The sequence below is a fragment of the Pipra filicauda genome, unplaced genomic scaffold (genome assembly GCF_003945595.2).
Source record: "Pipra filicauda isolate LSUMZ 115617 unplaced genomic scaffold, ASM394559v2 scaffold62_size3274119_pilon, whole genome shotgun sequence".
In the NCBI taxonomy this organism is placed as follows: domain Eukaryota; kingdom Metazoa; phylum Chordata; class Aves; order Passeriformes; family Pipridae; genus Pipra; species Pipra filicauda.
In genome coordinates, this window is record NW_024104787.1 from 2,886,671 (window position 1) to 2,912,939 (window position 26,269).

Consider the following 26,269-nt stretch of genomic DNA (forward strand, 5'->3'; position numbering starts at 1 on the left):
AGGTGGCATTAACATACTGGATGTGCAAAGCTGCAGGTTAGCCAGGCAGTTGTTTTGGTGGTGGGGAAAGGAGTTAGAAATCATTGTGTATTTTCTCACTGGGACTGTATTTTAATGCTCCTGACAAGGAAGGTTTACCAGCCACATCTCAACACCATTTTCACCAAAAAATGCAGTGCTTCTGAGGATTGAAGGCTGTGGCCTGGAAACACCCCACCTAAGGGGCATCGTACACGTTGGAAGCATTCAAGTATCTTGCGAATAAGGGCAGCAGTAATTAGACTTTTAAAAGTTGCCAGTTAATGCACTTTGAAAAGGGGCTGCAAGGGAGTAGGCTGAGGAGTTGATGCAGAATTCACCTTGGCTGACGCTGGTGTCAATGGGAAGAGAATCGCTGCTGGGAGCACTTTCTGCTCACACTGAACAAAGAGCTGTATTACCCAAAGGTCCCTTTAGCAGGGACTCATTTCTTTACACCGTGAAGGTGAAGTAGCTGCCTCTCCTGAATACAGTGGGGTCCAACAACTGGATTTGGTAGCACACTGGCAAGCTTCTTGGCTCTAGGCACGTTACCCCAAGGCAGAAAATACCAGGTGAGCTCCAAAGCCTAGAGAGTCTCAGTCATCTCTTACAGGTAGACTAGTCCAGTGCCCTTCACAGCATCCCTTCAGATAATTCTTTTACTTCATTTTGCCACAGCAAAAGCACTAGTAGTTTCTGAATCAAGAAGAATCAGATATTTTGCCTCAAGCCCAGGAAAAAATTAGAATCACCTGCTCAAAATCACACCTAGAATTTCTGGAATCATGGCATATTTCCTCTGGATGCTCTGGATAGGCAATACACAAGCAGTAATACAAGGTCCTTACATAAGGTAATAGAGAACCATAGCCAAATGTTATTCACTGTCTCTTCTGCCCTTTCTCTAAAGCAAAAAAACAGAACTCCACAGAACTCCACAGAAACAAAAACTAAGAGCCCTATTTTGTCCTTTGTTTCACATGTTAACAGCATATTCCTTTCTCTCCTCTTACTGAAAAATAAAATAATGCAAGATTAACTTTGGTAAGAATAAAATATATTGAAGGTTAAAAAAATACTCTTCATTGCAACTTTGGTTACAATCCAGGAACTGAAACTTAAAAGGATTTCTTGGCCACCTGATGCTCCACAAGACTCAATCACAGTTTGGAGTCTACAGCAGCACTGCTGCTCAAGGAGCACTTAGATAGATCTGTCCCTTCAGAAAAAAGTGTCTGATACCAAAAAGGTTCTGGGTGAGGCCTTCAGTTCTGCACAGCATCTAGACAGATCTCATCTGAGTTATACGCTGCCACTTCTGTACTCTACAGTTTAAGCCAAAAACTCTTTTAGTGCTGCAAGACACTATGAACACACCTTATACATCAGACAGTGAATGAGACCATGGAGTACACCAAAAGAAATCTTTAGCTCAAAGCCAGCCAATGACTTTGAATTTGTACGAAGCCACAGTATCTTCCAAGAGATCTCCTGGTAGAAAGCAAAGCAGATTAAATTCTGTGTACCCAGCCACATTTCTCTCTCTCTTAATAACAAATACATGCGGCCAAAAATGCCTTCCCAACCTCTCATAGAGCTCTAGCTGATGCATTAGGAACATCTGTTTGCTCACTTTATCCATTAGAGGTTGATTTCAGTGATCCTACGTAAAGGCGACAAACAGGCTCAGAGCTGTGAGGCTTCTGTGGAAGTCCCAAGTGATGTGCCACTAGAGAAATCAAAAGACTGTGGGGGGACAGTGGATAGCAAAGCAAGATGCATAGGAACCTTGCTCAAGATGAGAAGGGAAGCATCTGCCCAAAGTCTTTCAGCTGGTTGGTCTGCTGGAAGAGTGTGTGGCAGAGTGTGAAAGGCAGCAGCAAGGAGAAATTCAAAGAGTCAAAACCAGGACAGAATGCAGATTCTCAAGGTAAACAGAGTTTCAGAGTGAAACACACAGTTTCCTTTGTGGAAACTCAGCCATGCCCAGAGTTTGTCCATCAGAGGCACATTGTCTCAGGAAGGGGAAAGGAAGAGCTCTCTGAGCATACAATAAAACATGGATCTCCCACAAAAGACAGAGTCTATGATTCTCCAGCAAATGCATAACACTCAGCAAAGGTCTGCTCGGTTCTAACCATTAGAAGGTTTATCAGATTCAGCTCTCACAGAAACAGCACCATTCACATAAGCAGCAGTGACAATCTTCTGAGATATTTTTATTCCCATTTGGAAAGGGCAATGCCCTGACAGTAACTCTTTCCCAAAACAGCCCGAGAGAGAGAAGCTCACGCATCTTCTCCACTAACCATATAGTTGGCCCATAAAGCACAGCCACAGCAGTTAGTGTAGCTGCAGCCCATTCCTCCAAAGTTGCTCTAAATAAAGGAGGCATTGCATGTGAAGAGAGATGTCCTGCAGATGAGGCAGCGCTGAAGGGGGCCACCTTGATTAAACTAGGTTGTTCTGCTGAGAAGTCCTCAGTGCACTCTCTTGGTTATGGCTGTTAGAGCTGCAGCAGGGTGATATGAATTGCCTTTTATCTAATTGGAAAACACCCACAGAGTTTAGAAGTACTCATTTAGACAGGCAAATCAATAAAGGAAATGGTAAGCATGAGAATACAGTACAACTATAGAGTCTGTGTGGGTCCTATATGCTTTTGCTTAATAAAGATTAACTCTTGCCAGTTTGCTGCAATACCTGAACTTGGATAATAGCAGACCTGGTAGATTCTACCCTGTAATGTCAAGGAGTAGCTTGCCCTTATGTCTACACCTCAAGGTAAAAGAAAAAGCCTTTTGTTAGAGGCTAGAAAATCAGAAGACGCTGCAGAGAAGGCAGAAGAGCAGAAAAACTTGTCTTAATTATAACAGTTCTGAAGCTGGCAATCAGATCAAAAGTTACATTTCTATTAAAATAAAAAAGGAGCAAAACCTGGTTTACAAAACAGCAAGGGCAACAGCTGGATTTCTATATAAGTCTGCTATTATAAGGCAAATTGCAATGAAGAAAACGAGCAGAAAAGTGGTTCCAGCTTTTCAACTCTCAACTTTCCTTGTACTTTTACCTTCACACTTATCACTGATTGTGCAAATCCCCACCCACAGAGCCACTTAAAAAATCCAGGACTATTAAGAACAATTATTTAGTTGTTAAAAAATCCTACATGTTTCAAGAAAAAGAAAAAAATACAGCAAAGCCCCCACAATTCTTACAGTTGCTTAGTTCAGGATTAGTTTTCATTTTCTTATTTCTCTTTGGCATTCCTTCCCCTAAATCTCCCATCACTTTCACAACAGGCTTATGCTGAGTAGCTTCAGGCAGCTGAGAAAAAAAAAATCCTGTTTAGCAATGTAAGTGCCTCTTCTCCCACTGTTGCTAGTAGGAGTTCTGTGCATAAATCACAGCGTGCATCGAAGGGAGAACAGATCCTGAAGCCTGTGACTATCTTCACCCACTGCTTGATTTCCTTCTCATTTACACCAACATATTGGTCCTGGGGGGCTCTTCTGACTTGTCTGAGTGTAAGCCAGAGGAGAAACAGGCCCATGGGATGAGAACAGAGAATTTGACATCTTAGTCTGATGGCAAAGGTCAGAAAGAGGGTTCAGAGTAATACAGGCTGACTCATAATCGCTCCACAAAATCCAAAGGCATGGGATAGCTTGAGACTCTTATTCCAAATTCAGCCTTCCTTACATCACAACCATACCTTCTAGGCTTTCCACGTGTACTTTACAGAAGTACAGATGTCCCAGTATTTCCTTGCTGGGGTGACAACTGTTTAGAAAAAGGTGTTGGAGGAAGTTGACAGGACCGACAGTAGTCTCATGTTCAGAAAGAGTCTCTCTGTCCTCTCTGTACAAACCACTCACTGTGTGACAGAAGACGAGGTAGCCAACCTCTTGTTGCATCAAAGGCATCTTTTGCAGTATTATAGTACTAAACCAGGGTCTTCTTTGCCTTTCTTTGTTTTATTTGGAAATATCTAGAAAGTGTTCATGCAGTCCAAGATAGCTTCAGTTCTAGGGAAGGGGAACACACAAAGCAAAGGTAACCCTAACAAACTTTTTATTTTGTGAGTTCGTTTAATGTGTCTGGATTGCCAATAGCAGATGGGCTTCTTTTGACATTGCCTTGCCTTCATGATGCCCTCCAAAATATTTATTCTGTTCAGGGTACTCCAAAGCACGCAGGAGGTGGTCTTCTCTGCTATACACGTGCAAGTATTCTCAGAAGAGCTCTCTGGGGATATGGTTTCTTTCTCCCTGGTGTGGGTGACTGGAGGTAGAACAATTGCTATGGATCTTGCAAGGTCTTAAGGGAGAACTATTATGACTAAGGGAGCCTAAAGGAGCAGAGTCTCAGCTGGGGTGGATCAGTAAGTTCCTTAGGGGCCTACAAAAAAATCATAAATGCAATTTTTCCTGGACATGGTCTACCAAGCAACATTTCATGGCCATTGCTCTATAGAGGTCTGTTGGTATTAGAAAGCTCTCCTCTGTTTCAAAAAAGAATTTACCATCAGGATTTTAGGTACCTTTTTTTTAATATAGCAGCTGCAGGTCTTTAGCCCATGTTTCTTTTCAAACTAACATTTTATTGATCAACATAAACAAGAAAAAACAAATAACTCCTTAAAAGAAGTACATTCATTTGCACTTTTGGTCATAATAAAATTAATGGATTTTTTTTTATTAGTTCCATTTTATTTTAATAAGAACTTTATCTCCTCTTGCTTGATCCCACACTAAAGTCATGATCCTATACTTTGGACATCAGTCTGTTACCATGGAAATGATTGTAATATCACAAAAAAGCAGTTTTATGACTTCATTTCTGGATCAAGGAGAGAAAAAAAGGCTGTATGGGTTCAAGTCCTTAAACAGCAATAGCCTTAGTTATCAACACAAAGAAAAAGTACAATTTTGGAAAATCAGCAGAGGCAAATTCACATATGTTTTGCAATGTTCAAAGAATATTTTCCCTAAAAAGGCAAATACTTTTTGAAGCATTAATTTCAAAGAGATCTTAAATGCCTAGTTTCTATTCTTCTAATTAGTAATCCCATTCACAATTTGAAACATGCTTTTTCCATGAAGGAATTCTGGTCATTTTTCATTCCATCCCTTCCCAATACTGACTCAGCACCTCCTTGCCAAGTCTGTAGTACCATGTTATTAGTAAAATAACTGATACTTAATTCAACTGAACTGTTTCAATTGCGAACAATCATTTAGTTCAGGTGGTTTGGTTGGTGAGAGGAGGTGACATGTGCCAAATCTCACCCTGAAACAGAATTTGCATGTGGCTAGCATAACATGCAGCTCTGACACTTTCAGACACTAAATATTCCCAAGGCTGTATTTCATCTCTAAAATAAAGTGAACTCTCCTGTTCATTTTCACCCTCTGCTACAGCATTTCCCTATGCTGGTTGAGAAAAATTTCAATTCTTACCCTAGACAAGACTTTAGGGATCGTACCAGAGAAGGCTTTCTTAAGAGATGGCCAGGCCAGCTTCAGCAGTTACACACAAATTCAAAGTTGCAAACTTTGAGCCCTTCACCTGAACAGAACATTTGATTAATGAAACTCATCAAGGACTCGCTGCATCCCAGCAAGGCTGTGTGAATGAATTAAAACCTAGGGAAGAAGAAACACCATTGATGCTTTGAAAACTTAAATAGCTCAGTGGGGCCTGCGTGATGGCGGGTGCTACCATACACTGTTGGTGTAATTCCTGACAGCAGCAGCAACCTTACAGGAGAAATAGCAACGGACACACTTTGAAAAACTCCAGAAGAGAGTTGCGGCCTTAATAATTTGCTTTCAGGACATAGTTTTTCTCATGAGCTCTGTTCCAGTGATCATTTTGGGGGGTTGCCTAAAGCTGGAGAAGAGAAAAGGCACTGCTGCAGAATTCAACTTTAGACTTTGATGTGGGTATGTGGAAAGGAGCATTCAGAGAGCTGCCAAGCCTGGCAGGTTTCGGGAGAAAGTCATGCTTGTTAAGCTCAAACAGTTTCTTCCTGCAACTCTGCCTCAGAAGGAAAATAGGATTTGCAGTGGTCACAGGCAGTACAAAAGGTGCTGGAAGAAGTATTAGGGAGAGAGAAAAGAAAGCAGTGGTTAAGTGTTCCCTTCATGGATTCTCTCATTTTCTGTTGGATGAAAAACTTATCTTTCTTATGAACACCAACACACACACACCATAAAGTTGTGACTGCTTATGAATTTACATGTATACAACTCAGGTTTCTGAACATTACCAAATCTTCCAAGTGAGAAAGCCTAGAGCATCTGTACTACATAGCAAAAGACTATTCATTCCCATTAAGAATTCACTGGTTTTTTGCCTCCAGATGTGTTTTAAGCTGCTGGGAAGCCTCAGAATTCAGCAGATTAATGTGCTCTAAATGTCATTTGATAAAGGGCACTGCTGCCAGTGGTTCATTCACACTGCACAGATTTAATTACCTAAATGAAGTACCCTCCAAGAAAAGTGTGTTTTTTGTTATTGGGAGGTTTTTTTGTGATTGTGTTTTTAAGTTGATTTTTTCAAAATAAAACTCCAATTCAGTTTATTCTTTTTCCTCTCTAATTGAAATTAATTTCCCTAGCTGTTTTATTTTAGAAAACACCTGGAACAGGGCTATTATTTCAAAGAGGTAATTATGAAATTAGAAAGATGACTATGATACTTATTTCTTTAATTACAGATATAAATAGAGACTATAATGCAGAAATTGCTTACAGGCATCTTCCTGGATTGTGCTGGAAGAAAGCTGCAGAATCTGCTTCTCATCTAATTCTAAGGAGACACAAACTAAGACAAAATTGACAGGTAGCTTACATCTACTTCTGAGTTCTGCCCGAAACTTTGAAGAGGTCCTTCCCTGTCATACCCCTTCCCTGTTAGTGCAACCAGAGCAAAAATTGTGAGGGTTTTAGTAAAGTATTGAAATCAAACAACATCTGCAGGTCTTACTGCAAAAAGCAGAACTTCTCTGATCCTGGAAGAAGCAAAGCAGGATTAAAGCACAATAGCAGCCTATAGCCTTTGCCAGAAGTATTAGTCACTTGTCTTTTTGAGGGAAAGTTAACCCCATGTTGAAATGTCTATAGATAAAACAATGCACCAGTTGATAGAGAGAAGCGAATGCATTAAAGGAGGTTAACAGCAGAGGTTTTTAAGAGCAGGGAAGATGAGATCATCTCAGAAATAAAATGGTTACATGGGACTAGAGTGTCTCTCAGGGCCACTCCCAACCCTATGGCTCTAACAGAGCCTGCACTTCAAGAAACCTGTGCCAACACAGGCCCAGTGCAAGACAGAGAGACGCAGCAACACCAACAATCAGAACAAAATGCAGTTATTCACCATTCCTGCTCAGAGTCCTTTGTTATTTTAGCTGGCCACAGTGACAGCTATAATTAGGCACTCTTAACACAGCATGGTGCCTTTCAGAAATCCAGGCACTCCCCCACACTCCCCATCCCCCTGAGAGTCATGTCAAGGGGCAACTTCCACAACTGCTGCCTGCTGCCCCCTCTCTGATATGACTTGATCATTCTCTGTTATTGATCTCAGCCCTTTTTTCCATCCATGACTCCCAAGCCACCTGCCAGGTAATAAAAATCTACATCAAAATGCACAGCACACAGGGTGCTGCAAGCCAGAAGCAACATTTGTCTTACAGACCTGGAAACCTGACAGTGTCGATAGGGGCCAGTTATCACAGTGTTGTTTGATCTTTCTGCTGAGGTTGTAAATAACTTCCATGGGTAGCCAAATGGGGATAGAAAGGGAGAATCTGCCACATTAACTATAAAAGCAAGCTGCTGCTGTGTCAGTGGCAGGAGACATAGTTAAGCAAGATAAGCAGCCCCTGCTGTCTACAGACCTCTAAAGATTCCCCGAGTTTCAGAGGGAAGGCACAGGATGCTGCGTTTTTCTTGCATCGTCATTATGTCTTTTCGTTTTACTGCATAACTGTCTATCAAGTACTGTGTTCAGATACAAGCCCAACACAAGCATCTCTAAATGGCTTAATGGAGTTCTGTGAGGACATGTGACATTTCAAGCCCAGTCTCACTCCAGAAAATTTTGCATCCCTTTGCTCTCCAAAGCATCTCCAAATGCCACATGCCAGCAGAAGCAAATGTACTCACCGAGTGTGGTTAACAGTATTTTTGTTTTGAGATATGCCTCTTTTCTCACTCTCTTCTTCCCCCACAATGTGAAACTCCAAAATATGCCTTGTGTGGCTACCTAAGATATATGAGTTATGCATTGCTTTCTAAAAGCCTGTTGTGCCAGCTTTACACTGAAAAGTCAGTGTAGCAACCCAGCATACTGCAATAAAGGCAATGAAGACTCAGAGTTAATGTCACACATTTTGCCAAAGGGAGAAAGGTTCCAGACCTGATTCTGTCTGAAAGCTTTTCCATTCCCATTTCAGCTCTCTAGCCCTGAATGAGTAGTTAAAACAAACCACAAGAGAAGAAAAACTGGAGACGGGTTTGGTAAGAAAAGAAAGAGGAGTAAGGGGAATAAAAGCACACTGACCACAGCTGTTCTCCAGTGTTCTCCTCAGACTTAAGCAGGTCTCAGGTTTGGAAATTCAAACAAAAATCAACAGCAACAACAAAATAAACCATGCTTTCAAAGGAAACTTATTCTGTTGGGTTCAACTGGACCAAGCAGTTTCTGAGCAAAACCAGAACTACAAATACACGACGCTAATCCTTAATACGTCAAAGATCTTTCCTGTAACTATGCCTGCCTCATCACTTGGTGTTTATTAAACAATGTTCACTGTTCAGTGAGAGAATGATGTTTTCTGAATTTACTGAAGTTTTCTAAATTACAAAAAGTACCAACCACTTGCTGCTGTTATCAGAGACTAGAAGATATACTGGGACAACTTCGGTCCCATTTTCCTAACTTGGAAGGTTTTAGCACCTTCCACTGATGAGCTCTAACTTCACAGGTAAAACAATTTTCTTGTAGTCTCTTTATTTTCAGCAAGACACGTTGAAATTAAGCCTAGAGTATAATCGTATTTTTATGGCAAGTATATTGGCTTGCTTAGCAAAGTGAAAATGCACATAACAAGGCTTTCATTTCACCTCAAAAGGACTGGTACTGATAGCGATTGAAGTCTGTCTTAGTGAATGAGGCTTTTGAAGGCAATAGGAAATGAATCAGTGCTTTTATTCTGTATTTTTTTCATTATAGCAGTTCCTTTCCAATGCCACCAAACTGAGGTATGGGGGCAAGGCGGTGGTGGGGGAGCAAACTCTTATTTCATCTTCATAGGGGATGATACCTCAATAATTACCTTTAAAGTGCCAGCAATGTTACTGCAGCCAGGAAATCTATGGGCTTTTTCCTTATCAAATAATTCAAATCTACTGCTGTCACAATACAGTCCCTTTTATAAACATTAAACACATCTAAGATATTTAAGATTTAACATATAAATATTACACATTAAAAACATCTGCTTAAAAATAATGTTTCCATTCAGTTGTTCAAGGCTTTATACCAGGACATTTTTTATTCATCCTCTTCTGTCAGATATGTATATGGTGCATATGCAAATAGGAGGATTTTTATGCATTTTTCACTCTTTTTAATAGACAGTATAAAACTCATAGCTTTTGATTAAAAACAAAAAGAAAAAGATGGAAGTAGGCACAGGAAAATCTAGCTTACTGTTTTACTAGATCACAGAATAATTTGACATAGGCTAAGAAATTTTTATAATTGCTCATCTATGCCATCCTTCAAGCTTAATGAGGTACAAAGATTACCTTCCAAACTTGTTCCCATATTATTTAAGCTTTTCTGTCTAAATTTTCCCTTTCTCTCTAAATTATTACTGCACAGATATAAATGGATTTGCAGCACTAGAGATAAGGAGCCAGTTCTCCTCTCCTTTACACCAAGTAAAATGAGGAATAACTCCAATGAGAACACCTCTAAAATTGACTAAATTGTACCAAACACATTCCTAGTCTCGAGGCAACATTTTTCTCTTGAAAAACAATAAAACCCCCAAACTTACCTAACAATTTCAAATGGGTAGTTTATGAGATCTGGAACTTTTGGGGCCAGAGGAAATATTATTTTAATGAATTGAATTTATGGAAGCACTTAGGTTGGATCATTACTCTCAGAGCTATAATGCTTAACTTGAAATAGTGACTTAAAGCTAGATTTGCTCCTAAAAAGCAGGATTTTTCTGCTGAATGTAGGTGCCTCCTTTCAAAGTTAGAACCCAAGAGATTTCACTCAATTGCAACCTTTCTCTGGAAGCTGTTAAAAAGGAAAGTGCTTAAGGAGTTTAAGTGAAAGCTGTCACATGCCTTAACATGGTCTTCCAAGCTTGCCCCAGACACCAGTGGTGGCACCCAGTTCTCACCTGATGCAAACCCAGGCTGGGAAAAGAGCAATTACAAGAGGCTGCACCTATGGCTCTTCTTTCTGAAGTCTCTCTTCAGGGTGATGGGATTCAAAAGTGTTTTTCAAAAATAAGTACTCCAGATACCCTTTTGGGGTGAAGGAATGCACTGGTTTGACTGTCGGAGCTGTAGTATCATGCAGGAAGGAGCTTCAGCAGGAGGAAGAAGAATGGCAGATGTAGCACAGCTCTGAAACTGGCAAAGACAATCCCTTTGTCAAATGGCCCAGGACTCAAGTCTCTGTCCTATCCTTCCACAGAAGCAGCTATAAGAAGTATTTTTCAACATTCTGTGGTAGCTGCATTCAAATCTGTGCTTGTGCCCATAAAATGTCCCTCCACATTAGAGCAGATTCAGCACAGGTGAAAGTCTCTCATAGAATCACAAAATATGCCAAGTTGGAGGGGACCCACAAGGACCATCAAGTCCAACTCCTGGCCCTGCACAGGACCACCTCCAAGGGTCAAGCCATTTTTCTGAGAGTATCACCCAAATGCTTCTTGAACTCTGTCAGGCTTGGTGCTGTGACCACTTCCCTGGGGAGCCTCTTCCAGAGCCCAACCACCCTTTGGGTAAAGAACTTCTTTCTAATATCCAGCTTAAACTTCCCTTGACACAACTTCAGGCCATTCCCTCAGGTCCTGACGTTGGTCACCACAGAGAAGAGATCATTGTCTACCCCTCCTCTTACCCTTATGAGGGAGTTGTAGACTGCAATGAGGTCTCCCCTCAGTCTACTCCAGGTTGAACAGAACAAGTGCCCTCAGCTGCTCCTCATACAGCTTCCCCTCAAGGCCCTTCACCATCTTTGTTGCCCTCCTTTGGACGCTCTCTAACAGCTTAATATCTTTCTTATATTGTGGCTCCCAAAACTGCCACAATATTCAAGATGAGGCTGCACTAGTGCAGAGCAGAGTGGGACAATCCCCTCCCTCGCCCAGCTGGTGATGCTTTGCCTGATGCCCCCCAGGACACGGTTCGCCCTCCTGGCTGCCAGGGCACTGCTGACTCATATTCGACTTACCATCAAGAAGGACCCCAGGTCCCTTTTTGCGGCACTGCTTTCCAGCATCTCATTCCTCAGACGGTACCTACAGCCAGGGCCGCCCATCCAGTACAAAGGATCAGCAGAGGTGAAGAACTCACCTTCTCATGCAGATTTGTTACTTACATGCAGCAAAGGAGTTTTCTCCAGCTCATAATCTAGTACAGCACTCCACACTGCAACAAGCTTCTAAATGAATGAAACCCTGGGGATAAGGGAAGATTTCAGAACATGGACTAAAATACCATGGAAATGAACTAAAGCAATTTGGGATTTTAGTTCCTTTTTTTCCCCTCCTCTCAATCTGCCCAATACAGACGATTATCACAATCTTCTTACATAACTTAAATAAAGTAGTGTAGGCCATTGCAGTATCATCCAAGACCTATAACTTGTCTATTGTATAAGGGCTAAATATTCTTCAAACCTGGACTGATTTCAGTAACTGCACCTTCAAAGCCAATACAATACACACATTATAGCCCATCACATTACTGTTTTACAAGAAGCCCTTTGGTTGGATGACATTTACTATCCATTGTATTAGAAACTGCTCCTTGACATTACAAATACCAAAGAAAAGAGACTTTCCAGCTTTCCTTTCCTCTTCCTCTTGAGCTGTTTCAATAGCTCATATTATCAACATTTCTTACCAACACAGAAATACAAGGTTACACTGACACTTGCATTCAAAGTGGACCCCTAAAGAATTCAAAGCTACAGTCAAAGAAATCTCCTGTACTGTAGTTACTCCATTAATACTGTATCACATCCAGCTGAGACTCACAGCCAAAACAATATTAGCCGAATATTCACTCAGTCACTTACTTGTGCATGGACACACACATACACATAAGGAGCTCATCCAACTTTATTTTTAACAACAACATTTTCATTTCAGGTGTTCTGCAAAACTGTTGAGCCTGTTTCTTCTGTTTCTTTAAGGTGATATTTCTGACACCAGCTGACAAGAAGGAAGAAAAATTAAAGTTAAAGCTGCTGTTCTATCCTTAATCTCCTGTGTTGTGATTAGGATGATGCACTGACTGGATAACTGCATTTGTATGTTTGCTGTGTGTCTTGAAGCTTTAGGTAAAAAGCAATGAACTCTGGACACAAGGTCTTATTATGAAACCTACATGTCAGAATCCATAAGTTATTATCCTTCTCTCACTTATTTCAGAGAATTAATTTTTGTTATCTACATGGTCAGAAGGAGATCCAGAAGTGAAAGCTGTGCATTACCAGCAGTGTTGTGCATCACTGCCAGACTCCCAGACTGATGGCATTAGTGTAGCCTATGAAACCTAGCTTGTGACAAAACCTCCAAGTTAATTATACAAATATATATAGATTTTTTGTCTTTGTTAATTTTTCAAAGCCCATTTTAATACTGTTTCATAATGAAAACCATGGGGACTAAGTTTTCTGTCTTTTGTTTAATTTGGTTCCCTTAAATTTGCTAATTCTGCTGAATTCTTCCAGTAACTGCCTGACTATTTACCACACAGCAGAGGTCTGATACCTTCCCTACAGAGACAAGTAGCTTTGCCTTCTCCTTCAGGCTCTTCTTGCTCCTCCAAATTATTCTGATTGATATAGACCTCAATCCATGCTAATTATGCAGAGCTTCTCTTATAAAGTGCAGTTTCCATGGCAACAGCATTGGGCAAACAGGTGCGTGAAAACCTGCGATATATTAAACGACAGCTACTCTCTGCAATGTAGATTGCCATTCGGAGCATTTATTTATAGTAGGTAGTAATTAATCCATGTGAATCTCATTTTACTGAGAAGGGAAAAAATAAAAAGTGCACAGAATTATTAGCAAGAGTCCTAATTATCCCCACACCATGGATTCTGAAAATTTTGTCGCCATCAGATAATTCAAACACGGAATTGTTGAATTATCATTTGTGTGGGGATGTCATTATGAGAAACACTAAGCAGTTGCCTGAAAAACACCTCATGTTCTCTTCACCGCACCGCTGGAACTTGCATTAGTGCTGCCGCAGTGGAGGTGAAGCAACAAAATATAGACATTGCTCTGTTAAAAACGTAGATGTTGGCTTTTCTTGGGAGCCCGTAACACTGGGTCAAGCGGGAATCAAATGTACAGCACAGGTCTTCAAAACCTTTGCCAGGAATGACAGCAAGCGGATTTTAGCCCTGATACCAGCTCCCTCTGAAGCAAGTCTCTCATCCTCCCTTTCTCAGTTCTGACTCCTATAATGACTGTTTTTCTGGGACTAAAAGTAAATGGTCTGAAAACACTTCAAGGATGAAAAATTGTATATTATGCCACAAAGTAGGATAGGCTTTGCATTTAAAAAAAACCTCATGTAGTAGATACATCTCTGCCAAGTTCAGCCCAGTGTTTCAGAGCTCCTTAAGCAACACAGGTAAGCTTAGGAAACCAAATCTAAACTACAGCATTTTTGTGAGTAGTGAAAATCATGATTCATTTTGTAATGTAATATTAGTACTAGATGGATTTCTCAAATCTTGGCTATGTCTAAGTTTTCCTTCTTTATTTTTCTTTTTCATGACTATGTGAACGATCATGGTTGTCAGATAACATTCTGAAGAAAAAGAAAGACAATGATAGAAAATGAACACTTGATCATCAAAATAGCCTTCCCAAAAAAAATCAATACACATCTTAGAGGAAAGCATACAGTTTGGAGTCTAAAGCTGAGAAGGTAAAGATTCCCAGTTGCTGTTATAGACATCACTAGAAATATTTTTACAGGAAAATGTTACAATTACTATTACAATTACAAAACCTACATATTTTTCCACTGCTCTGGTTTTTGTTTTTGGTTTTTTTTTTAAAAGCAACTCGGAAAAGTTAAATGACCAACAGACATGGTTCAGATCATTCACAGGCAGTACAGCCTGAGTTTCCTCTCTAGTCTCAGGGCCTTCTCAAACCATCAGACAAACAGGGCTACAGATGACAACAATTAGCAGGTGGAAGGCACTGAGAATGCTCTCCTTTGCCCTCCAATCCCAAGACAAAACTTAGGGAGTACAGCAACCTGGAAGTGTTGGGGCCTGGTGAGCACTGCTCTTGTAAACACCAGATCCAGAAGGCTGATAAGCATGGCACAGTGGCTGAACATCCCTTGCAGCAGGACTTGCCAATTCTGATTCATCCCTTAGGATGGTTTGCCACAACATCATAGCATTACTGTGGCCATGGGATCTGAATTTGTCATAGTTTAGAGGACTTTTTGATGACTGGGATGAAGTCGTTGCCTACTATTCGAAGTTAAGTAGCTCTGGTGTTGGAAATATTGCATATCATTTTGGGAATCACGCAAAGTGTTCTAAGTCAAGACTGTACTTCACCTATAGTCCAAGGCAGCACCTTGTTCTTGTTTTAACAGATTCAGGTTAGAATGTCACAGGCAGCAACTAAACTTGTAATTCTAAGAGAAAGCAAAAATCATGATGGGGGAGCAATTACTCATTTCCCAAACAGACCCAGTTACATCAAAGTGTGAAAAATGAAGGCTGCATAGGCATGTACCTAACCTGCTGGGAAATCCTCCCATGATAAAATTCTTCTTGGGAATATAAATATTTCACAAAAATGGGTTACACATGTTTTGAAACCTGATATAAATCACTGTCTGCTCAGACTCAGGCCTAGTTCTGGGGACAAGCACTACATGCCACACACTTGCAGAAAGCCCTACAAAACTTCATTAGAAGGTGATGCTGGTAAGTATGTGCCAGGACATAAATTTGGCTTCTGAGAGACTTAATGGCCTTTTCCTGAGTCTCATTCTAAATACTATATATTAGACCACCATTCTAGCAGATTTGATGTATACATTTGTTGAAATTCATAAGTTGTGTTTCCATTTTAATGTAGAAAACATGAACTCAGAACAATGCAGGTGAAATAATTATTCTCGCAAGCCAGACTAATTGTTGCAGCAGTTAAATTTCTGCTAAAGCTGGAAAATCAAAGCAGACTTCAGTCCTATTTAACCATCTGAGCAGGGGAGAGAGAGGGTCAAGCATTTCAACAGCCTCTCAGATCTTCTGCTTGCTCAAAACCTCAATTCAGACTGATTTTTTTTAAGTGTTCTCTGCCTCAAGCGCCTAACCCAGGTCCTAGGTCTGAACTCTCCATGCTTTCCCAAACCTTTTATTTTCCAGAGGTCTGTGGCAGGACACAGAGGTCAGCTTAGCATTGGAAGCCCACACCTTAATATGTAACATCTTAAGTTTCATCAGTTCCAACCACATCCCTTAATTCATCCTTCAAAACTGCCTCTTCTACTTCAAGTCCATCAACTGCCAACAATGAGGAGGAGAGGCTACTGGCAACTTCCAAAGAGCACTCCAGCACACATCTGCTGCTTGAAATATGCTGTATGAAGGCAAAATCCACTTTTTTTGGTAATCTCTCGCTGATGCTCCCTTATGCCTGTTACTTCACAGTGAAGTTTCGTTTCCAGTTAGACCATCCTTACGGTGTGTTTGCATAACTCAACTACACTACAAGTTATAGTTAACAATAATGGATACTTCAGTGCTGATGGAGTTTTGGTGACCTGAGGACATAAGCAAGACTAAGTTTGAATAGAAAGAGAAAAGAGGTTTTGGGGTTTTTTTCTAAGACTGACAAAGAAAGGTGGAAAAAGCAGGCAATTCCTTGTATGCCCAGGAGTTTGCCTACTTTCTCCATCACTACTCGTTAGTTTAATAAAAGACTGTACTCGCTTTGCCTAATAATGATGTCAAATGTCAAGAGAGTTAAGGTCTCAGTTAAACTCTATTTGAGCAGGATTTTAAATTAAAGCATGCAAACTTAGCACTCCTTACTGTTGAGAGATCCCTTGTGTGTGTGAAAGAGTGTGGACTGCATGGGTCACCGCTAGAAATCATTTAGAAATAGCTACTGGATTTTTTTCCTCCCCTGGCAAAGCTGAAAATATTAAAAAGCCGTGAATGGCTTCCATTAAATCATCCCCTTTTTACATGATGCAAATCAAGTTTTCCATTTTGAATGCCTTTCCAAGGTCTCCACCCTAAGGAAACATCGAGTTTCCTAAACTAAGGAGCCGATAATGATCATTTACAGCAAATTCGCATTCTGCTCGTGATTTATATGTTGCCTTTTTGTAGGTCCTGTTACATTTCCATACCCAGAGGAAAACAGGAAAACTCTCTTTTCTGCTTATGCTGATTCCAAAGGTCTGACTACTCTTAGAAACACTTTCACAAAAATAATGCCGGACCAAAAATTATCAGGCTGATTGATATCTTGATAGGAAAATAGGTAGTAAGGAAAAAAAATGAACCACTACAATAATTCAACATCTAGGTGCCAATGTATGGCTGTAAAAAAAATCAGCTAGAATACAGTTCAAACTAAGCTCCTAGATCTCCTTGTCTGTGGAAAATTTGTTATAACCATCCAGTAAACCTCTGGAGAGGTAAGGGAGAATTGGGAGTCTTATCATTGGCATTAATGTAACAAAACAAGACATTTTTATGAAAAAATTCAGGGTCTACCTGGTGTGATTGTCTATACAATTAATTCTTTAGCTTACTTCATGCTAACTTCATCATTCAGCCAAGCATGCAAAGAGTTTCTCTCCACCTCTCCCCAGTACATAACATTTAGAAGAAAGATTCATTTTATTTCTGTCCATCCCCCAGTCTCAGAAGGAAACTTCTCCTTTATTCAGTGAACACAGATTTTGCTTTGGTAATTCCCACTTCATGGCCTTTGTCACAACTGTCGTCTTTTGGAGGTAGTTCTTGTTGAAAAGGATAGATGCTCCTCATGAGGGTTTTTGCTCTACTTGGAAATTCTTGGCCAAAAGGTATCTGTGTGCCATACACCCTGTACCACTTAATCTATGCAAGTTTAGGCAAGGAAAGAAGAAACAAAAGATGACTAATTCAAATTTCAACACAAGTATTTTCAGCCACTAAGGCCTGCTGGTCTTAGGTATGAAGCCTAAAAGAAACAACTAACAGAAAAACTAAGGGCACAAATATCTCAGGAGCTATAATTATTAAAAGGTGGAAGACTATGTATTTTGAAAATTTATGAAGGGAGAGACTGTGTTTACTTTTTTTTTTATGTTCACATACCAGATACTTCAAGACCTGAGAATTCTTGTGTGATTTAGGCCCATCATGTTAATTATAACTGGTCTGTCAGAAATTTATAAAAGTGCTTAAGTGATAGGTTTTGAAATTACATCAACAGCAGGGCACTAAGCTTAGTTCTGCAAAGCTGAGAAAAGCTCTAATAAAAGGTAACCTGTTTACTCCATAAAAGCAGTTCCAGTCCCCAGAGCTCTCACTTGAGCTCGGCACTGTGCATGAGAGACAACAGCCTCTGATCGAACAAGATTTCCAGCATTTTCTGTATCAATTGCCAGAAAACATGGGGGTACTTTCACTATTCAATCAATTTTATCAAAGAGGAGACTTCTTTAAATATGCACATAATTTCAAGTACATTCAAACTCCAGCATTAGCTCTCTTTCATTCTTTATTTCAGATAAAACCTATATTAGTCTGGAATTACAGAAGTATAGTGAAAGGCAAAAACATTATAGAAATACTGTCATAATCCCTCAAAAAATAATCATAAAGCTAAGGAAATTTCAATTTACTTTTAAATTGAAAAGAAATTCAACTAAAATATGATGCATGGAAATGCTTTATTAAGTCACACAACACAATTTTTTCCTCTTTGAAAGGTGTAATGATACCATTCAGAGTGCTGTATATTTAAAGTCCCACTAATTTTCAAAAACACCGGAGATCTGAACGGGTTGTTTGTTGTGGAGGATTTTATGCAAGATGAAAAATGGGGGGGTTTCTTTATTTTTTGTTTAATTCCTTATGCTACCAGTTGAAACCAAAGCTTCAGATATTTCCCAGCTGTCTATTTCCAGGATTTTTACAATTTAGGTAATAAACACTTGAATAAAAGTCCCAAGATCAGTGTTTACAGAGCCATTGTGCTGTCTACTGTCTTATACAGATCTGAATCATGGGTCATCTACCACCACCACCTGCGACTCCTAGAAGGCTTCCATCAATGCTGTCTCTGTACAATCCTAAACATCCACTGGTCAGATTATGTGACCAATACATCTATTCTAGAACAAGCAGCAGTCACAAGTATTGAGGCCATGTTGCTGAGAACACAGCTGCGATGGGCAGGGCACGTCTCCAGGATGAAGGACCACCGCCTCCCTAAGATCTTGCTTTACGGTGAACTTGCCACCAGCTGCCGCAAGAGAGGAGTCCTGAAGAGAAGATACAAGGACTCCCTGAAACAACATCTCAGCCTTGACCATATTGATCACCATAACTGGTCTACTCTGGCCTCTAATCGGGAGCTCTGGAGACACACCATCTATAACGCTGCTGATGCCTTTGAGAACGCACGCAGGATCACCCTTGAGGAGAAAAGGCAACGCAGAAAGAATCATGTCTTGCAGAATATACCACCTAAGGAGTCTTTCTGCTGTGCCTTTTGCAATTGGACATACCTGTCTCGTATCGGCCTTTTTAGCCACCAGTGCACTTGTAACAAATGTGGGTAGAGCCCTTCCCAAATCTTCATTCGCAAAGCCCAGCCATGAACAATTTAGGTATGTTTCACATTGGACTGCCTCTGGATTTTCAGCATTTTGAGACTGCTGGATGTTGCAGTCTCCTAAAGGCATTTATCGGCATTCAACACCAACATCAGCTGACAGTTTACTCCTTTTATAAAATAAGTTTTTCTTGTACAGTGCTTTCCTTTCCTCTCCAGAAGAGCATTAGATGACACCTTTCTGCACAAGGACCATGCTTCCCACAGCCCAGGGCAGCAACCCACAGTTAGTCAAATGCCAGCCACAACTGCACATGGAGGAGCAGCAATCAGAATGGGAACGGTTCCAGGTGTGGAAAAAGATATACAGCAATTGAAAGGACTTTATGATATGGACTGCACAATTATTATGTGGTTTTAAATATGTACATTGTATGATTCCCCTACAGTTGTAATACCCGGGCCCACCCAGGCATGCCTCGAGGTGCCTCTTCCCTGCTTCTCCCTCTGCTTGGCTGAGAAAGCTGAAGTGTGGAGAGAGCTACCGTTGGACCTTTCCTCTCCCGATTCCTCCCCAGCTCCTCCCTCTTTGCCCGAGTCCCTACCCCTAGTTTCTGTCTCATGCTCCACCCCATTTTCTGGTGCATTCTACTCCAGAGCTTATAAAACCCCTGCACACTTTCAATAAAGGAGCCATTGCACCTCAAACCTCGCCTGAGCCTCTTTGTGCAATGCCGTGGCCCTACATCCTTCCCCCAGGGACCGTGGCAGCTGCATGTGGGACAGAGCAGCAGCCCCAGCAGCACTCAGACCAACTAACCCAAGCCCAGCAGACTGCGTGAGGGGCTCCTCACTCGCCTGCCACAGCAACCACTCATGAACTGGGTGATTAAAGGCAAATAGGAGCATAGTACAACATCGAGCTCACATTAATAAACAGGCGAGTTTGCATCTGTTTTGCCAGCATCACCCAACCATGCAGATGAGAGCCTGCAGAGAGTGCACAGAATTCCTGGCATCACTTGAGGTAAAGCCATTGTCTGTCATGGGGCACTGGCTGTCCATAGTGACCCACTTTTTACTCATTTCATTTCATGAGCCTATTTATTCCTGTGATCCATTGAAAACCAGCCCTGCACTCAGCCAGCATTTTGGGGAGGATCTCTTGCATCTTTTATATGCAACAAGAAGTAGTTCAAAACTCAGCCTTAACAGCAGAGTCACGACTAGCTGTTGCCTCAGCTCACTGCAGAGAAAATCCACCCATGTGCCTTTCAAACTCGACCTTCTCTAGCTTGCACTCATGACCTGTTCCCCCCTCAGTTTTGACCTCATCCAAAATAGTTCCCTTTATCCACAGGATATTCACTTCTCACTTTATAATATTCAGCTGGATATGTTTTTCATGGTGATGCTTCTTAATCTGTCACAACTCATCTCCCACCCTTTTTTTTTTAAGTCATTGTCATGTTACCAGCATTAAGAAAATATTTTTGATATGGAATAAATTCATACACTAGCTTGTGCTAACACATATCTTGTCAAGACAAAACTACCGGAACTGCTATTCTGGGGGTAAATCAGGTTCCTTAATCCCCATTCTTTTCTCAGTTCTTCCTCAGTATATCCTCTTGCAGAGAGCAGCTTCAAGAGAGGATAGGAGAATAACTGGCTCAAATAATGTCCTCAATTCCTTGGACCTTTCACCTGTTAAGAGTGAAATAAAACCTGAAATAACCAACAGGGGGAAACTGGTTCTTACTTGTCTTGTTCTATTTTTGGGACATGTACAGCCCAGAACTGTACATGTAAATTCTTTTCAGAAGCGTTTAGATTTCCATTAAATCTATTTAGAAGCTTTTCCAGAAAAATCTTCCATAGAGAGTGAACTTGGAGAGCAAGCACTTCCATTTCTTTCCTCACCTCATTAATTAATGTGGGATCATTGGCTGACTCCCACATAGAGATCTGCTGCTGAGCCAGTTTCTGCAGGCTGTTCTGCATATCGAAGCTACTGTCACACATTACCAAATGCTTCCCACTTGTCTAGATTTTTTTCTAATCACTGATAGAGGAGTAAAAGTATCCTAAATTGACCTTTTCCCTAATTTGACAGTCACTCACTTAAGTGGTCAACCCCTACACACCCCAAGAAGATGCACTCTATCTTACCACAGAGTACTAAAAAGAAAATTTCATGTCTTCATGCCTTTGGATACAAACTGTTCTCCCTGGATTGAGCCCTTGAATCAGCTTTTACTCCAATGTGCCTACAAATGTAAAGCATCTCTAGTACCCTCAAACAGGAATACTTTCTAGAGAAAAGTAGATCTCTTACTCTACCCATTGTCTACTTTGTTTATCTGATGGCTGGATATTCTAGAAGTAGTATCTCTCTTTCCCTAAAAACATTCCTCATACTTCTGTTTGTCCTATGTTTCTTTCTTTTCATGTTCTCATGGGTGTAGCAGGCAAAAAAATTAAGAGTTAGTACTGAGTTTCCCTAAAAAGTCAGCTTTGGTTATACGAAAATTATTTTTAAGTTTTAAATTTGAATGTTTTTGTAGTACCATTCAATTTTCTCCAGCAGTCACGGCAACTTCCTAGAGATGTGGGAGTCTTAGATTGGAGTCTCTCTCCTGGTCCTGGGGGGTTTAATCCATATCTTTTTTGCAGTCCTCAGCCACAACCTGCTACGGTGCCCAACCATCCTGTGTCAGTCAAACTCAGCAAGTGTGACACAAGTCACCAAGCAGGCAGCTATCCCTTTGCTCTCTCAATTGATTTTCATGTGTTCTGCATGAATAGGGATGGTGTCACCAGGGGTAGAAATCCCTTGCTCCAGAGGACACACTCAAATCATGTTTCACAAAGAAATGTATTGTTCTGTTTCAAGCAAAGATGTCAAGCCAGTTTGGGGTTTTTTCTTTTTTATAGGATATTTAGTGTTCTTGGAATTCAAGTGTTAACATAATTTAGTTCATGTTACGATGTAATTGGAGTGTTTAAATGGAAACCATCCTGTATTAACATGCATAATCCCATATTCCTAATAAGCAGAATTAACAGTTTAGTCTATTGTTCCTTCTCAAGCTATAATGGAGAGCATTACACCAGCAGTGGACCACCTGGAACAATACACAGCCTTAGAGGGTATCTGTTTGCAGACTTTGCACAGTTTTGAGGGAGTGAGATTTTAATAACAGTGAACAAACCTCTATCTTCCCAGCTATTTGATTTGAACCATGACTTTGATATTGATACTTACTGTTTTACTAGAGTCAAATGGGCCTAAACAATGTGTACTCAGTTAATATTAAAAAGAAACAAGCCCATTTTCAATAAAGTTCAGAACTGGAAAAAGATTCAGTTTATGTTGCATAAATCTCCAGCTAGAAATTAAAATAGCTGGACTTGGTTTAATTACATTTTAATGTGATCCCCAATAGGACTCAGTAACCTATAGAGTTTAATAACTTCAGTTCATTTAATGTCCTTTCATTACATTAGTGTGACAATACAAGAGCTAGCTTTGAGAACCTAAAACTGTATGCTTCCTCCTGGGCTTTCCCATATGTTCACCATCTTTAGCTCAGGCTCCCAGGATACTCATGCCAAGTCTTATATTATGTTCATAGTAGAAGAGGAAAACATCTTCTTCCACTCTAATTTATATATCTAGTCTTTGTAAAGGAGTGGAAAAAATTAATTTGATACTACAAGGCAATACTCTGGGTACCTATAAAGATTCAGCCTCATCTCTGGGAGAAAAGCCAGTCAGAGCTCCTCATCTGGCCTCAGCAGTAGGTCAGGAAAAGTGATAGGGTCCACACCTGAGGCTGAGAGTTGTTTTATGATCTGAATAGCTGTCTAAATACAGACCAGTTTCAAATCTGGCACTAAATAATCACACAGTATAAAGACTTTTTGGAAGAAGAATCACAGAATAAACTAGAGTAGAAAAGGTCTTCAAAGATCACATAATTCAACCTCTGCTCCAAACAGAGCTAACTTGCTGTAGGTTTACTGCAAAAGGCACATTTGACCAAAAACTCGTGCAGCACAACGCCGCTCCCTTCCTACAGGTTATGGAGTTTTAATTTTCATATGTCACTTTTAGTACAAGAAAAGCATTCTAAACTATGTGGGGACTCCATGTTCATACCAGTGGACTCTGATGTCTGGGCTTGCAGAAGAGCCTGGCCCTTTTGAAGGGCAGAGCTGGAGCATCGTAAGAGAAGGTACCCTGCCATAGGAGCCACTCTCCACTGGCACAACAGGTGGGATGCACATCAGCAGACTTCAGTGTCTACAGGGCTACTGACTTTAACACATCCACCTACTATCCCTCTAAAATCAGTGGAAAGAAATAAGCCTCTCAGGCATGGTTTATCTGACCTATTTAAGTGCTGCTTTAGGATAGCAGGAGTTACACTCCAGGATATATTGACTGTCCTGATTTGATCTCTACTGACTGTAAAGGAAATTCGGTTGTAGGCAGACGAATCCTAGCCTGTAACTGCTTTTACTCACTGCAGACTTTTTAAGCTAGAAATAATGGGCTTATGTGAACAAAGCAAGGCCAGATTGCACCTTTCAAAGCAAATACTACCAAAGGGAAATTGTAAAGGGAGGAAATAGTTAGAGCATTTTTCTACAGAGAAAAACGTGTATATATATATATATATATATATATACAGGCCTGTCCAAAAGGCTATCTAAAGAAGCAAATATTTCTCAGAGATTCTTCCAAGTATAACGTTTGCATCCCCAAGCATCTGCCCCCTTCACCAACAAGTGTGAACAGAGACTGGGGTTCCACTGATTCTGCCACCCTCAAGAATTAACCAAATTTCCTGTGCTTCTGCCCTTCTCAATACTTTGAGGAAAAATGGAACAACAATATGTAGTCCTTAGTTGTTTTTCTATAATATGTTAAAAATAAACTGAATTCTTATGGGTCAGAAATAGAGAAGAGGGCCTCTTCTCCATGGGTTAGCATCACTCAGTACAGGCTCAAGTCCCAGTGTGGTCATGCTCCCACATGTGTAGCCACCTTCACGTCCCACTGTGGAAAAATCACGATATAACTTCTAAACTGTACTAAATAAACCACGAACTGTTAGAAACAAAAAGACCAAAATTCTTCTGACTCCTACCTACTAAACACTGAAAACCAGTGCTATATTAGTGAAACACTCCAGCAGTTAACATAATGCACTGAGTGCTGATGTACAGCTACCATGGGGTGATGGTGGTTTTTTTCTCTGATGTTTTTCATGTTCCTGTAAAAGCAGCCATAAGGAAATGGATCTTTTCAAAGTTCAAGGCCTGAAGAAACATTAGAATTAACCAACTTCTCCACTGGGAAATCAGAAAAGCAAGCAAAATATTTTTTGTCTTGTTGGGACCCTCAGTGGTAAGAGGAAGTTGACTAAGAACAGCATGGAAGGTATTCCCTAGGGAAAAGCTTTCAACACATAGGAGATGTTTTTATGCTTGGTAATGCTGTGAACAAAGAAAACTGTTAATCCCAGGTATTATTGGCATACTGGATGCTTATACTTAACTACATAACACAGTCACTAGTGCAATTGCCTTGTTTAGGATCACAAAGGCAAGGTTACCTAAAAAGTCTAGTGCTGAACAGCCCCCAAACTCTAAGGATAAAAACTGGATTTTAAGACTGATTCCTTACTCGAATAAAATGAAAGATAATAATTCAAGGTCCAGGCACTTCAGATCTGATATTGGTTTAATTAAGATCAGAATTTCACATTTCAGACATATGTCTAATTTAGCAGAATCATAGGTGAAACATCCATATTGTGAATACCAAAGGAAGTTTCTACTTGAAATTACTCTGCCCCATGTCATAGGCCAAAAAAGACAAAGCTCTGATGATGGAAAGCCCCACAAGAGAAACAAACATTTTTGGGTGCTACTTAAGTAATTTACGTATATAAACGTGGTCAAATACATCGCTGAATTATTACCAGATCTCAAAAGAAAGGAATTCCTCAGCTGTGCAAAAATGACCTACCACCTGGGCTAACAAATGAGCATTTGTATGTGCAGCAATAACATCTGATTTATGTAGTTGCCAAGTTCTCTTTAATTCAGGAGAATTTGATAACCTCATCAGATCTTGCTGCTGTGACAACAATCCTTTTATATTAATCCAAGTAGCATCTGTTGATGGGGAAAAAAAGTAGACACACCATTCCTTGACGATGCAGTTTATATATTCCCTACTAGAACTGATTTCAAGTAGTCAGAAGTTTAAAGAGGAGCTGTTTTGTGTTTCAATTAAGAAACAATTTGAGTCAAACGATCAATACACTTGTTTCTGAGGAATTACGTTCTCAGCATATATTTTTTAATGCATCCACAAATTGCATTTTGTGCTCTGAGCTAAGCTGTTGTGTGTATATAGTTGGGTAGTTGCATGCCCATGCCTCTGTGAGAAATCACAAACACCATCTCTATCACTCTTGGGAGCACTGCACTCAGGCAAATGCCCCTACAAAGCATGTTTATATGCCAGTATGCCATGGCAACGCATTACACCACCTCACAGTTTTTCATTCTGATCTCTTTTCCTCTCCTATTCACCCATACTGAAGGCATAATAGTGCTTACATTACTGATTTAAAGTAGATACTAAATGAAGCAGTTCAGGACTCCCTACAGGTTCTTTTCTTCTACCCAAGTTCTTAAGAGCAGTAAATACTCTCTTCAACCTCGCTAAAAGAGCAGAATGGTACAAAGGTGAGGACAGGGATAACTCTTAATGATGACAAGACACATCTTTTAGTTAGGCATCAAGTACATTACAACATAATTTACATTTAGGCCTCTCTCTTTAGTGGCCTTGAAAGTAAAAAAAACAGAAGCCAAATAGTATTTAAAAGTTACATCAGCCTGTCTAAAAAATTTTAATTTTTATAACCTACGTAAGAGTATTTAAAATGCAAGAAGCATATGACTCTAGACATAAGTACACAATGGCTCAATTCAACACAAAAGAGACCAGGTAGCTGTCATTACTGAAGTTGCAAGAGCAATTAACCTTATAGGACAATGACATTTGAAGTGTCTATAAAGTGGTAATAAAGACGTTTCCACGTCGAGGGCCCA